At 47.2% G+C, this 12,742-nt stretch overlaps 1 pseudogene; it reads left to right on the top strand.

Moving 5' to 3' along the window:
* Positions 1-285: 285 nt before the first annotated feature.
* On the top strand, positions 286-1,174 carry LOC108586852 (annotated as a pseudogene).
* Positions 1,175-12,742: the final 11,568 nt, after the last annotated feature.

Below are 12,742 nucleotides of genomic sequence, written 5' to 3' on the forward strand. Positions count from 1 at the left end.
TTTTCTTTTCTCTTTTTCTTTTTTTTGAGACAAGGTCTCGCTCTGTCACCCAGTCTGGAATGCAGTGGCACAATCTCAGCTCAATGCAGCCTCAACCTACCAAAGCTCAAGTGATCCTTCCACCTCAGCCCCCTGAGTAGCTGTGACTACAGGTGCGTGCCACCATGACCAGCTAATTTTTATACTTTTTGTTTGTTTGTTTTTGTAGAGATGGGGTTTTGTCAAGTTGCCCAGGCTGGTCTTAAACTCCTTGGCTCAAGCTGTCTGCCCACCTTGGCCTCCCAAAGTGCTGAGATTACAGGTGTAAGCCGCCATGCCCAGCCTAATTTTTTTTTTAAATTTAATTGTTATGGGTACATCTACATTTTTTAATGATGGGGAAAAAAATCTCAAGAAGCATAATATCTTGTGAAAATTATATAAATTCAAATTTCAATATCCATAAATAAAGTCATGCTCATTCATTTATGTATTGTCTGTGGAGGCCTGGCAGATCCCAGTATTTATAACAGAAATTATATGTCCATAAGGCCTAAAATATTTACTATCTGGCTCTTTACAGTAAAAGTTTGTTGACCCCTGGTTTAGACCCATAGTAATGTACATGAGAAAGAGTAAAATTAACTTGCATAAATTGTAAAAAGTGTATCTTAAAATGTGAAACTATAGATGCCTCCACTGAGTTATTATGGGCTGTGCTGGCACACACGTTTCTGTAAATGTGCATGCTCTTCCTGGTATTTCTCATAGAACGTAGAGAGTGAATAATAGGATTCACTGCTGGCTGGGTTTTGATGCAAAAATTTCCTGTTTAAAAAAAAAATTGTCACTTTTTCCTTTTACCTAGTTGCACTCCTGAGAGCAAGATGGGTCACCAGCAATTGTACTGGAGCCAACCACGGAAATTCGGCCAGGGATCTCGCTCTTGTCGCGTCTGTTCAAACCAGCACGGTCTGATCCGGAAATATGGCCTCAATATGTGCCACCAGTGTTTCTGTCAGTACGGGAAGGATATCGGCTTCATTAAGTTGGACTAAATGATCTTCCTTCCAAAGATTATCCAGGGCATCTACTCAATGAAAAACCATGATAGCTCTTTGTACATAAAATAAATATTTGAAAAAAAAAATTGTCAGCTTGGCCAACATTGCGAAACCTCGTCTCTACAAAAAATACAAAAATTAGCCAAGCATGGTGGCGCACACCTGTAATCCCAGCTACTCCCAGAGGCAGACAGGAGAATCGTTTGAACCCCAGAGTCCGAGGTTGCAGTGAGCCGAGATCGGGCCACTGTACTCCAGCCTGGGCAACAGAGTGAGACTCTGTCTCAAAAAAAAAAAAAAAAAAAGATACGTGACATTTCTAACCCTGAAGAATCTCATTCTGTCTCCTGGACACAGAGACAGTTCTCCAGAGACGACATCTGTGGTGAAGTAGCTAATACCCCATGCGCTTGTTATCAGATCAGTAACAGAGCCTGACTGGGTATCTCTGAGCCGTGACTGCTCCTGGACTGAATGGGGCATTTATCGCACTGTTGTGGACAAACCAGCTGACCATCATGCACACAGGCCCAAGCGCCTGTCAATTAGCTTCTGTCCATTAGCTGTCCACACACACACTCTGGCCCTGGTACTGCAGTCATGTTATCAGTCCCCTCCAGACCCTGGAAGCATGATCGGCCATGAGTTCCCTGTCTCCTACCATCCCTCAGCTCCACTTGGACAAACTGTCAGTTAATTAGCTAATGTGAACAAAAACACTTGAAGCTAAAAAATGCACAGCTGGGCTATTATGATCATTGTCTCCTGCTCCTCAACCCCCTGCAATTTCTTTCACTCCAAAGTCTGCCCACAGGACTCCTTCTATCTGTCAATAGGAAAATTACATAGGAAGTGACAGAACAATCACCCATGTTCAAGGTCAAAGCCTCTCAATCATCCTGATGTTGCTGCTATGGATTCAGGCAACTAGAATCATAAATCCCAGGGCCTGAGGTTTGGATTGGCTTTCCTATTTATTTATTTTGAGGCAAGGTCTGGCTTTATCGCCCAGGCTGGAGTGCAGTGGTGTGATCTCAGCTCACTGCAACTTCTGCCTCCTGGGCTCAAGCCATCCTTCCACCTCAGCCTCCCAAGTAGCTGGGACTACAAGCACATGCCAGCACACCCAGCTATTTTTCATATTTTTTGTAGAGACAGCGTTTCGCCATGTTGCCCAGGGTGGTCTCGAACTCAGAAGCTCAAGCTTTTTGCTCACCTCGGCCTCCCAAATTGCTGGGATTATAAGACATAAGCCACTGCGCCTGACCATGGGCTGACTTTCCTCTTAAAATGAACTAGGGGCTCAGCAGATCCAGACTTCCCCAAATTACTGAACTTGGGATGATTTCTTCAGCTGGATGGACCATTTAGAAAGTCAAAACAGCCTTTTGGAATGATTATGTGGAAATCATAGCCTTATTCACTTTAAACCTTATATTCCCAGGGCCAAAACTCAATTCTCCAGCTCTCAATTCAAGCTCCTCTCACTGCAGTGGAAGAGGAGAGTTTAGAGTCAGCAAGGACTCCAAGAGAAATCCCTGTTCAGAAAGTTGGTCCTTGAAGGACGGGGTGATGGCCAAAGTGCCCAAAGGTGCTGAAGCTTTGTGCAGTTATCAGATGCCAAAACAAGAAGGTGCCCAGGGCAGACACATGTTATTCCTCTCTATCTTCCCTTCTGAAAGGTATTTCATAATACCTCTATGGAAGGGACTGAAAATACCTGACCTCAACCACCCAAAGCCCAATTTGAGAAAAGTTAGCAGCACATTTTTATTGCAATCATATTTGGGCAATTTCTATATGCTCCCTGATAATCCTTAGGGAGCAGGCAGCACATCCTTTGTTTCTCCCTGCATTTCTATCATCACTTCTCTCCATTTCCATTCCTAAAGCTTCATCATTACTCACTATGACAGCTGTTACAGCCTCCTGGGTTACCCCATCCTACTCCTCCTCACCCCCATTCTTGCTGACTCTAAGCTGTCCTCCTCCACCGCAGTGAGAGAAATCATTTGAAAACACAATTGTGACTATATCACTGCCTGTCCAAAAGTGTCTGATGGCTCTTTATCATTCTCAGAATACATCCAAACTCCCTAACTTAATTAAGTCACATTAGGGTCTGCTCTCCACTTCTCACCTTCCAACATACCATGCTTGTACTATATCAGCCAGTTTCCCCCACCCCACTTGTGACTTGGGCATGCTAGTGTCTCACGCCTTTCCTTCTTCCCAGAATGCCCTCTCCACCTCATCTTCATCCATCCTCAGAGGTCAGTCCAAGGGCCACCTCTTCCAGAAAGCCTTCCATGAGCTCACCTCTGAACTCCCAGAGCACTGCACTTGTTATTCTCTTGGGCCTGCTCTGCTTTATACAGTGGCTACTAATGTACAGCTGTTCTCTCCCCCATGGGACAGTAGGCATCTAAAGAAAGTCCTACAGCCTAGGGTGTAGCATATAGCAGGTGTTGGTACATTTAGTGACTGATTAACAAACTGCAGAAGAAAGATTATAGGCTAAAAAGATCATGAGTCAGAGAAACAGAACTGGGATAAAGGGAGAATCACAAATCATTATCAAAAAAGAATGGTTGACAAGGTTAAAGACTAAGTTGTCATCTTAATAACAATAGATTACAGTCAGGAGAAGTGGCTCACACCTGTAATCCCAGCACTTTGGGAGGCCGAGGTGGGTGGATCATGAAGTCAGGAGTTCAAGACCAGCCTAACCAATATGGTGACACCCTGCCTCTACTAAAAATATAAAAAATTAGCCAGGTGTGGTGGTGTGTGCCTGTTATCCCAGCTACTCAGGAGGCTGAGGCATGTTCAAGGCCAAAGCCTCTCAATCCTCCTGATGTTGCTGCTATGGATTCAGGCAATAGCCGTCTCCAGGCCTACATTCTTCAGCTTCAGTTCCCTGTCCTCAACCCCATAACAGGAGAGAGGGCCTCTGTCCCTCCCATTTATTCCAGCAAAAGGCACTCATTGCCCCACTTGGGTGAAATGCCCATCACTAAACCAATTTTTGTCACGATTGGCCAAGATAAGATTTCAATGCCCATCCCTGGAATTCAGGTGTGGACTAGGCCCATTTGGAACACACGGACCAAGATGGGGAAGAGTGTTCCCCAAAGGAAAATGGGGAGACTGCAACCAAAATGAGGAGAGACTCCCAGGAAAGTAAAAAACAATAATGGCCAAACCGCATCAATGTAGTTAGGGAGATAGTCTGATCAGTAGAGGAATTCACCAGTTAGATTGGACCACATCATTGACCTGATGAAACTATGCCTCTTGGTCCTCCAATAAACTACTGAACACCCAAAAAGTAATGATTCATTTATCAAATTTGCAAGGATTTTTTTTTTTTTTTTTTTTTTGAGACGGAGTCTCGCTCTGTCGCCCAGGCTGGAGTGCAGTGGCTGCATCTCAGCTCACTGCAAGCTCCGCCTCCCAGGTCTACGCCATTCTCCTGCCTCAGCCTCCCGAGTAGCTGGGACTACAGGAGCCCGCCACCTGACCCGGCTAGTTTTTTGTATTTTTTAGTAGAGACGGGGTTTCACCATATTAGCCAGGCTGGTCTCGATCTCCTGACCTTGTGATCCGCCCGTCTCGGCCTCCCAAAGTGCTGGGATTACAGGCTTGAGCCACCGTGCCTGGCGGATTTTTTTTTTTAAGTCAGAATCTCACTCTGTCACTCAGAGTACAGTGGTACAATCATAGCTCACTGCAGGCTTGAACTCCTGGGTTCAAATGATCCCCCAACCTCAGCCTCCCTTAGTAGCTGGAACTACAGGCATGTATCACCACACTAGCTTTTTTTTTTTTTTTTTTGGTAGAAACAGTGTCTCAGTATGTTGCCCAGGCTGTTCTCAAATTCCTGGCCTCAAGTGATCCTCTTGCCTTGGCCTCCCAAAGTGCTGAGATTACAGGCATGAGTCACTGCACCCAGCCAAGGATTTTTTTCTTTTTTTTTTTTTTTGTTGAGACAGAGTCTCGCTCTGTCGCCCAGGCTAGAGTGCAGTGGCGCCATCTCGGCTCACTGCAAGCTCCGCCTCCCGGGTTCACGCCATTCTCCTGCCTCAGCCTCCCGAGTAGCTGGGACTACAGGCGCCCACCACCACGCCTGGCTAATTTTTTTGTATTTTTAATAGAGACGGGGTTTCACCGTGTTTGCCAGGATGGTCTCGATCTCCTGACCTCGTGATCCACCCATCTCGGCCTCCCAAAGTGCTGGGATTACAGGCATGAGCCACCACGCCCGGCCCCAGCCAAGGATTTTTAAAATGTTAATACTCAGTGCTATGTCATAAGACAGGCACATTAATATTAGGGTGATGGCATGTAATTGGCACAACCTTTCTGGAAAGCATTTTGGCAATATATGTCAAGATCCTTAAAAATATTTTGATCCTCTGACCCAGTAATTCCACTTTCAGAAAAAATTGTAAGAAAATAATCCAAGCCAGGCATGGTGTCATGCACCTATAGTCCCAGTTACTTAGGAGGCTGAGCCAGGAGGATCGCTGGAGCCCAGGAGTTCAAGGCTATAATGTGCTATGACTTAACCTGTGAATAGCCACTGCACTCCTGTCTGGGCAACAGAACAAGACCCAATTTCAGAAAAAGAAGGAAAGAATGTAAGCCAAAATATCGACAAAGATTTATGCATAAAGATTTTCTTCATAGTATTTTCAGAATAGCAAAAATTAGAAACAATTTATACATCTAAGGATGAGGGTTCGGTAAAATAGGCGGAGCATGGTGGCTTGAGTGGGGTGGCTCATGCCTGTAATCCCAGCACTTTGGGAGGCCCAGGTAGGGGACCACTTGAGCCCAGGAGTTAGAGATCAGCCTGGACAACATGGCAAAACCCCATCTCTACAAAAAAATACAAAAATTAGCTGGGAGTGATGGTGTGTGCCTGTATTTCCTGCTACTCAGGAGGATCACTTGAGCCCAGGAAGCAGAGGTTGCAGTGAGCTGAGATCGCCTCATCGCACTCCAGCCTGGGCGACAGAGTGAGACTCCATCTCAAATAAATAAATAAACAAACAAATAAATAAATAAATAAATAAAATAAAGCAACATACAAAACTGTCTATGTGGTATAATATTAGTCATGTAAAAGAAAACCACATATACCCCAAAATTTAAAAATACATGATACTCTGATTTCCATATATAAAAAGTGAGAGCAGTGTTTATTTATTATTTTTTTTCCAAGACAGTCTTGCTCTGTCGCCCAGGTTGGAGTACAGTGGCACAATTTCGACTCACTGCAAACCCTGCCTGGCTAATTTTTGTATTTTTAGTAGAGACGGGGTTTCACCATGTTGGCCAGGCTGGTCTCAAACTCCTGACCTCATGATCTGCCTGCCTTGGCCTCCCAAAGTGTTGGGATTACAGGCATGAGCCACTGCGCTTGGCCAAGCAGTGTTTATTTCTTTTTCTTTTTCTTTCTTTTTTCTGAGATAAAGTCTCGCTCTGTCACCCAGGCTGTAGTGCAATGGATGGCATGATTTCAGTTCACTGCAACCTCCGCCTTCCAGGTTCAAGCGATTCTCCTGCCTCGGCCTCTGGAGTAGCTGGGACTACAGATGTGCACCTCCACGCCCGGCTAATATTCTGTATTTTTAGTAAAGATGAGGTTTCACCATGTTAGTTAGGCTAGTCTTAAACTCTTGACCTCAAGTGATCCACCCACCTTGGCTTTCCAAAGTGCTGGGACTACAGACACCAGCCACCACGCCCGACCACACTGTTTATTTCTTAAAGGATACCTTATATATTTTTTCTTTTTATTTGCCTGTATTTTTCAAGTTTTCTACAATGAACAAACATTAGTTAAACATTATTTGGGAAGTCACCTGTTCTTACCTATGAAGAATATGGCCACTCCTTTATACCACATTAGGCTGCTTCAGCCTTTCAGACACCTGAGGGAAAATGCTTGATGGATGATGATGAAGGTTATTGACATTTCTTTTATGTCTTAAAACCTTCCCTCAATTATCCACAGAAAGTTTTTCTCATAATCGCCAGTCCTTCTTTAGACAGAATCTATCACTGTATTACATGATGCTTTTTTTTAAGTAAAATAAAACCTGAGAACACAACATAAACTTGTGCTGACCCTGATATGAAAATGAATAGACAACTGGGTTTCCAGCTGCCAATGAAGTACCAGTGCAAAAGGGATGCCCCAGCTGACCAATGCCAGAGACTGAGGTAGAAGCGCCCCCATGTCAGGCTTGCCTATGGGAGCTGTCTGCAGGAATTCCAGCTTGCCACTTTTTGAGGTCCAAGGACACATTCTGCCTAGAGCCCCTTCAGACAACAAGGTCTCCCTCACTGCAGGCAACAAGTGATTGTCAATGATTGCTAGCTAGAGAAACAGAAAACAAGATGATGCTTCTAGGACAACACAAATGGTACCACCTCCAGGAAACTGTCCCTGTCTCCTTCCTGATACCCCCTACTCCCCAAATGGCATTCCTACCCCAAGGAACCATGGCCCTGGTGCTTTCCCTGCCCTCTTAGAGCAGATGTCACCATTGATATGTGGCAGCTCGTACTGTAAGAAGACATCACGCAGACCTTCATTCACCTCCTGGCTCTGCCACTCAATTCCTGAGCCTTAGTTTCCTCAGCTGTAAAATAGAGACGGTAATCTCCACAGCACAGAGCACCGTCCCCCTCCTTGAATTCTCTTTGGGAACAGTCTGACAACCCAATCCTTGAGCTCATATAACATGACTGTGCCCAGAGAAACTGCCTGGCTGACCAGGCCACAAAGGGAGACTCACTAGGCCCGACCCAGTGGTAGCAGTGGCACCCCCTACCTCTATGGCCTCACCAGTCAGACCTCCAACGAGCGACAGCCAGGGAACAAACAACCAGCGCTGCCTAATGATACCTCTCCCATCTTCTGGACAGAGTGGTTAACAGGTAGGATTAGAGGACTCCAATTATTGAGGATCTATCTAGGGGTGTGGTCATAGGCATGTCCAAAACTGAACTTGGTCTCCTCCCAGATATGTTATTCTTCCTGCTCCCTGTCTCACTGAATAGCACCACCCAGGACCCAAGCTGGAAATCAGGATATCATCCTCAAACCTCCCTCTCATTTATGTTTCCCATTCAATTCATCACCAAGTCCTGTCACTTGTACCTCTCAGCTCCATCCATTTCTTTCCATCCCAGGGCCAACACTGTGGTTCATGCCATTATCCCCCTCCCCTGAGGCATTGCCACAGCCTCCTCCTCACAGGTTTCCTTGACTCCCCACTGCCCCACAGGGAGCCTATCTCCTGCTTCTGCTGAAAACCCCTCAAGGGCTCTCGGGATAAAAACTAGCCTCAACAGGAGAATCACTTGAACCCGGGAGGCGGAGGTTGCAGTAAGCCGAGATCACGCCATTGCACTCCAGGCTGGGAAACAAGAGCGAAACTCTGTTCCAACAACAACAAAAAACTGGCCTTAATAACTCCAAGCCCCCCACCTTGCCCCAGTCTCATCCCTGCTTACCTTTCTAACCTCATCTCTTTCTAGTTCCTGTCTTACACCTGTAATTTCCCTAGATTTTCTGTTCTGAGTCTTACCTACCTGGTTTTGCTTATGCTATTCCTTCTGTCATTAACACCCTTCTCTTCCTCCCCCCTCCCCCATCCCTTTTTTTGAGATGGGGGTCTCACTGTGTGTTCCAGGCTGGAGTGCAGCGGCATGATCATAGCTCGTTGCAACCTCAAACTCCTGGGTTCACAGGATCCTCCTGCCTGAGCCTCCCGAGTAGCTGGGACTACAGATGCATCATTATGCCCGACTAAGTTTTCTACTTTTTTTTAGAGACAAGATCTCACTATGTTGCCCAGACAGGTCTCAAGTAATCTTCCCATCTCAGCCTCCTGAGTAACTTCCTCCCTCTGTTTCCCCAGACCAGCTCCTACTCATATTTTGAGATTTTGCTCAGATTTCTACTCTTCCAGAAGACTTTTTGCTCCCCAGTTCGCCACACATATCCCCAAACTAGGCTAAGTGTTCTTACTACTGCCATTTAGGGAGCACTATTCAAACACCTCTGATGCCTTAACTCAATCCTCACAACACCTAGGTCGTCGTCGTCATCTTCTTCTTCTTCTCCTTCTCCTTCTTCTTTTTTTTGAGAGAGAGTTTCGCTCTTGTCACCCAGGCTGGAATGCAATGGCACAATCTTGGCTCACCGCAACCTCCGCCTCCTGGGTTCAAGTAATTCTCCTGCCTCAGCCTCCTGAGTAGCTGGGATTACAGGCATGTGCCACCATGCCCGGCTAATTTTATGTTTTTAGTAGAGAAGAGGTTTCTCCATGTTGGTCAGGCTGGTCTCGAACTCCTGACCTCAGGTGATTTGCCCTCCTCAGCCTCTCAAAGTGCTGGGATTACAAGCGTGAGCCACCGCGCCCAGCCTCTATTATACTTATTTTACAGATAAGAAAACTGAGGCTTGGAGAAGTTGAAGCAAATTTTCCAGGGCCAAACAGTAAGTGGCTCAGCAGTGTTGAAACCCAGGTCTATTTATTTGTTTATTTTTAATTTAAACAGCTTCATTGTCCTTTTCTTATTATGAAGGTACAAAGGAAAATAAGAAGCACTCTTTTTGGTCAGTTTGGTGAACACCCTTCGTCTGGTATGCATAGGCACTCAATAATACCATCTGTCTATTCCTATGCTTATAGGCTTTTTTTTCTTTTCTTTTCTTTTCTTTTCTTTTCTCTGAGACAGAGTCTTGCTCTGTCGCCCAGGCTGGATTGCAGTGACATTATCTTAGCTCACTGCAACCTCAGCCTCTCAGGTTCAAGAGCTTCTTGTGCTTCAGCCACCCGAGTAGTTGGGATTACGCAGGTGTGAGCCTCCACACCTGGCTAATGTTTGTATTTTTAGTAAAGACGGGGTTTCACCATGTTGGTCAGGCTGGTCTCCAACGCCTGGCCTCAAGTAATCTGCCCGCCTCTGCCTCCCAAAGTGCTGGGAGGCGTGAGCCACCACGCCTGGCCGGGTCATATAAGCTTTTTACACCACAAACTGCAGTTCTCTTTCTTGAAGCTGAAGCCTCTGGAAGCACACAGCATGCCCCTAGTTCGGCATGCCCTCCCCCGTCCCTCCTTCTGGTCCCCAGAAGCCTCAGGCTCTCAGGCCGTTGAGTAGTAACTGCTGGTGAGCCAGCTTGGCTTCCTGGCGAGGGTCCCTCGAGGATAAGAACAGTGATCGGTTGAATTCGCTCTTGGTGTCCAAACTGCGTTTAGACACGCACAAGCAAGACAATGGGGCCGCTTTCCGGATAGGGGACGTGGATTCTGCATCCTCCACCCCACGCCTCCAACCTTAAACATGCTCGCCAGCCACAAACCTTCAAATTTTCTTTACCAGAACCCAGGCTCAGAGCTCGAGACCAGGGTCCAGTCTGTTTAAGGAGCTTCCCAGCCCCCGCACTTCTAGCTGCGTTCAACCAGGCTCGGGAGGTCCTTCAAGATCTTGGCTTCCTTTTCCTGAGCCGGCACCGGCGCGGTTAATTATAGTCCCACCCCGCGACTCCCCGCTTCGCTCCCACCCGCGCGCCCAGGACCCTAGTTGCGGGACTTAGCGGGGAAGGCACCCCCAGTTCCGGGCCCTGGCGCCCTTGGGTCAGGGCCAGGAAAGGCACTTCCAGCCAAGCGCTGGCGCCGGGTGCGCCTCGCTCTACGGAAAGAACGCCCCGCGAATAAATCCGGAGCGGATTTGCATCAGAGCAGCCGCAAGAAGGCTAGCTGCTGCCAAAGCTCCAAAGCTCTGGATGCCCCCATCCCTTCCTGGTCCAGAGACGAGGGTGTAGGGGGAGGGGAAATGGGGCAGTGGGGAGGAAGCTACTGCACGAAGCGGGTGTGCGCCGGGCCTTGAAACCTGGGTGGAGAGGCAGCTAGCGGGGTGAGGAGCAACCTCCTCCTGTAGGCCAGATCTCAAGGTGGGCCTGGGTTCTCGTGGAGGGAGATAAGGGTAAAGGCTTTGTGTGTATGTGTGTGTCTTGGATTAAAGGAAACTGCCAGCCTGAAGGTGGTGAGTCTAACAGCCCCCACCTCTACAGTGACTCATGCCTGTAATCCCAGCACTTTGGGAGGCTGAGGCTAGCAGGTCACTTGAAATCAGGAGTTTGAGGCCAGCCTGGCCAACATGGTGAAACTCCGCCTCTATTAAAAATACAAAAATTACCTGGGTGTGGTGGCACATGCTTGTAATCTCAGTTACTTCGGAGGCTGAGGCATGCACTTGAACCTGGGAGGTAGAGGTTGCAGTAAGCCTAGATCACACCATTGCACTCCAATTTGGGTGACAGAGCAAGAAAAAAATCGATAAATTAAACTAAATTAAATTTTTAAAAAAGCTACCTATGGCATCTTCTGTGGAGCCTTTAGGGGGTCTGTGTTCCTACTTCTGTAAGCTGTTAGTGTACAAAGTCTGAGCCTCTCTTTTAGTCCTGACATTTTTCTTGGTGTGTCTGCTAAATCTGTTTTCTCCATTAGGCTGCAAGCTCTCAAGAACAAGGACCAGGACTCATTCAGATCTGTGTCATCGGTGCCAAGGGGAGTGTTGGGGACAGCAGTGGTTCTGTGTAACCCTTGGCTGGACCTATTCCCTCTCTGGACCTCAGACTCCTTCTTCACCCTTCCAGTGAGGGAGCTAAATGAGATGACCCCCAGGGCTGCCTCTATCCCTGACCCTATGAGCCAGTGACCCTATTGGTTAGTGGCTGAATTGCCTAGCCTCCTTAGCATAACCCAACCTTGGGCAGGGCAAGGCCGGGCTGGAATCAGGGGATCTGAAATCCTCCCACCTCCCTTGGATCAGTTAACTGAGGCAATTGTGCAAGATTGCTGGGAACCTCAAGGCAGTGAATCTGGTGTCAACACAATCATGATGCTATCCCAGCTGGAAAGTCCCCCTGCCCCTGGCTCTGGACGCCTGACAACCAGCTCCAGCTGGGGATGGTGGGGAGGGGGAACTGGCCCATCCCAGAAAGTGAAGAAGCCCCCTTTACACTCCCTCCTCAACACATTGTCTCCAGGAACAGTGGCATAGCCCCTCACCCTCAACTCCCTGAAGACCAGTTCAGGACCACCCCCACTCTGCACTCCAACCTCCTCACCCCCAATTTAGCCCAGCTATCTCCAATCTCAGCTGAGACTACCCAGAGTTCCCAAATAGAAGGAACCTTGGTTCAGCTTTTTTCACAGCACGAGAAGCTGTCAGCCCCTATTGCACACTTATGAATGGAAGTCACTGCCTCTCAGGGTTGCATGGACTGCTTCTTCCTGAAACTGTCATCCATGGACTCACGTTTTACCTATTGAAGCCTCATGGAGTAATGCTAATTTGAAACCACAGCCCTTAGATTCAGACGGACTTAGTTGAGATTCCAGTTCTGTTACTCCCTAGCTGGATGATCTTAGGCATCTTATCTACCCTCCCTGGACCTCTGTTCCTTAATCTATAAAATGGGAGCAATGATTTATACACAAAGAGTGGTGGTTGTGGGCATAAGATTTATGAAAACACCCATCATAGACATTGACAAATTTAGGATATCAAATGTGGGCATTATTTTTATTCCCTATTCCCTGCATTCTCCCCTGAAGCTGCCTGATACTTTTTCTGGAAGCTGGGAATGGAGATAACCTGAAGCTAAA

This window comes from Papio anubis, chromosome 1 (assembly GCF_008728515.1).
Source record: "Papio anubis isolate 15944 chromosome 1, Panubis1.0, whole genome shotgun sequence".
Classification (NCBI taxonomy): domain Eukaryota; kingdom Metazoa; phylum Chordata; class Mammalia; order Primates; family Cercopithecidae; genus Papio; species Papio anubis.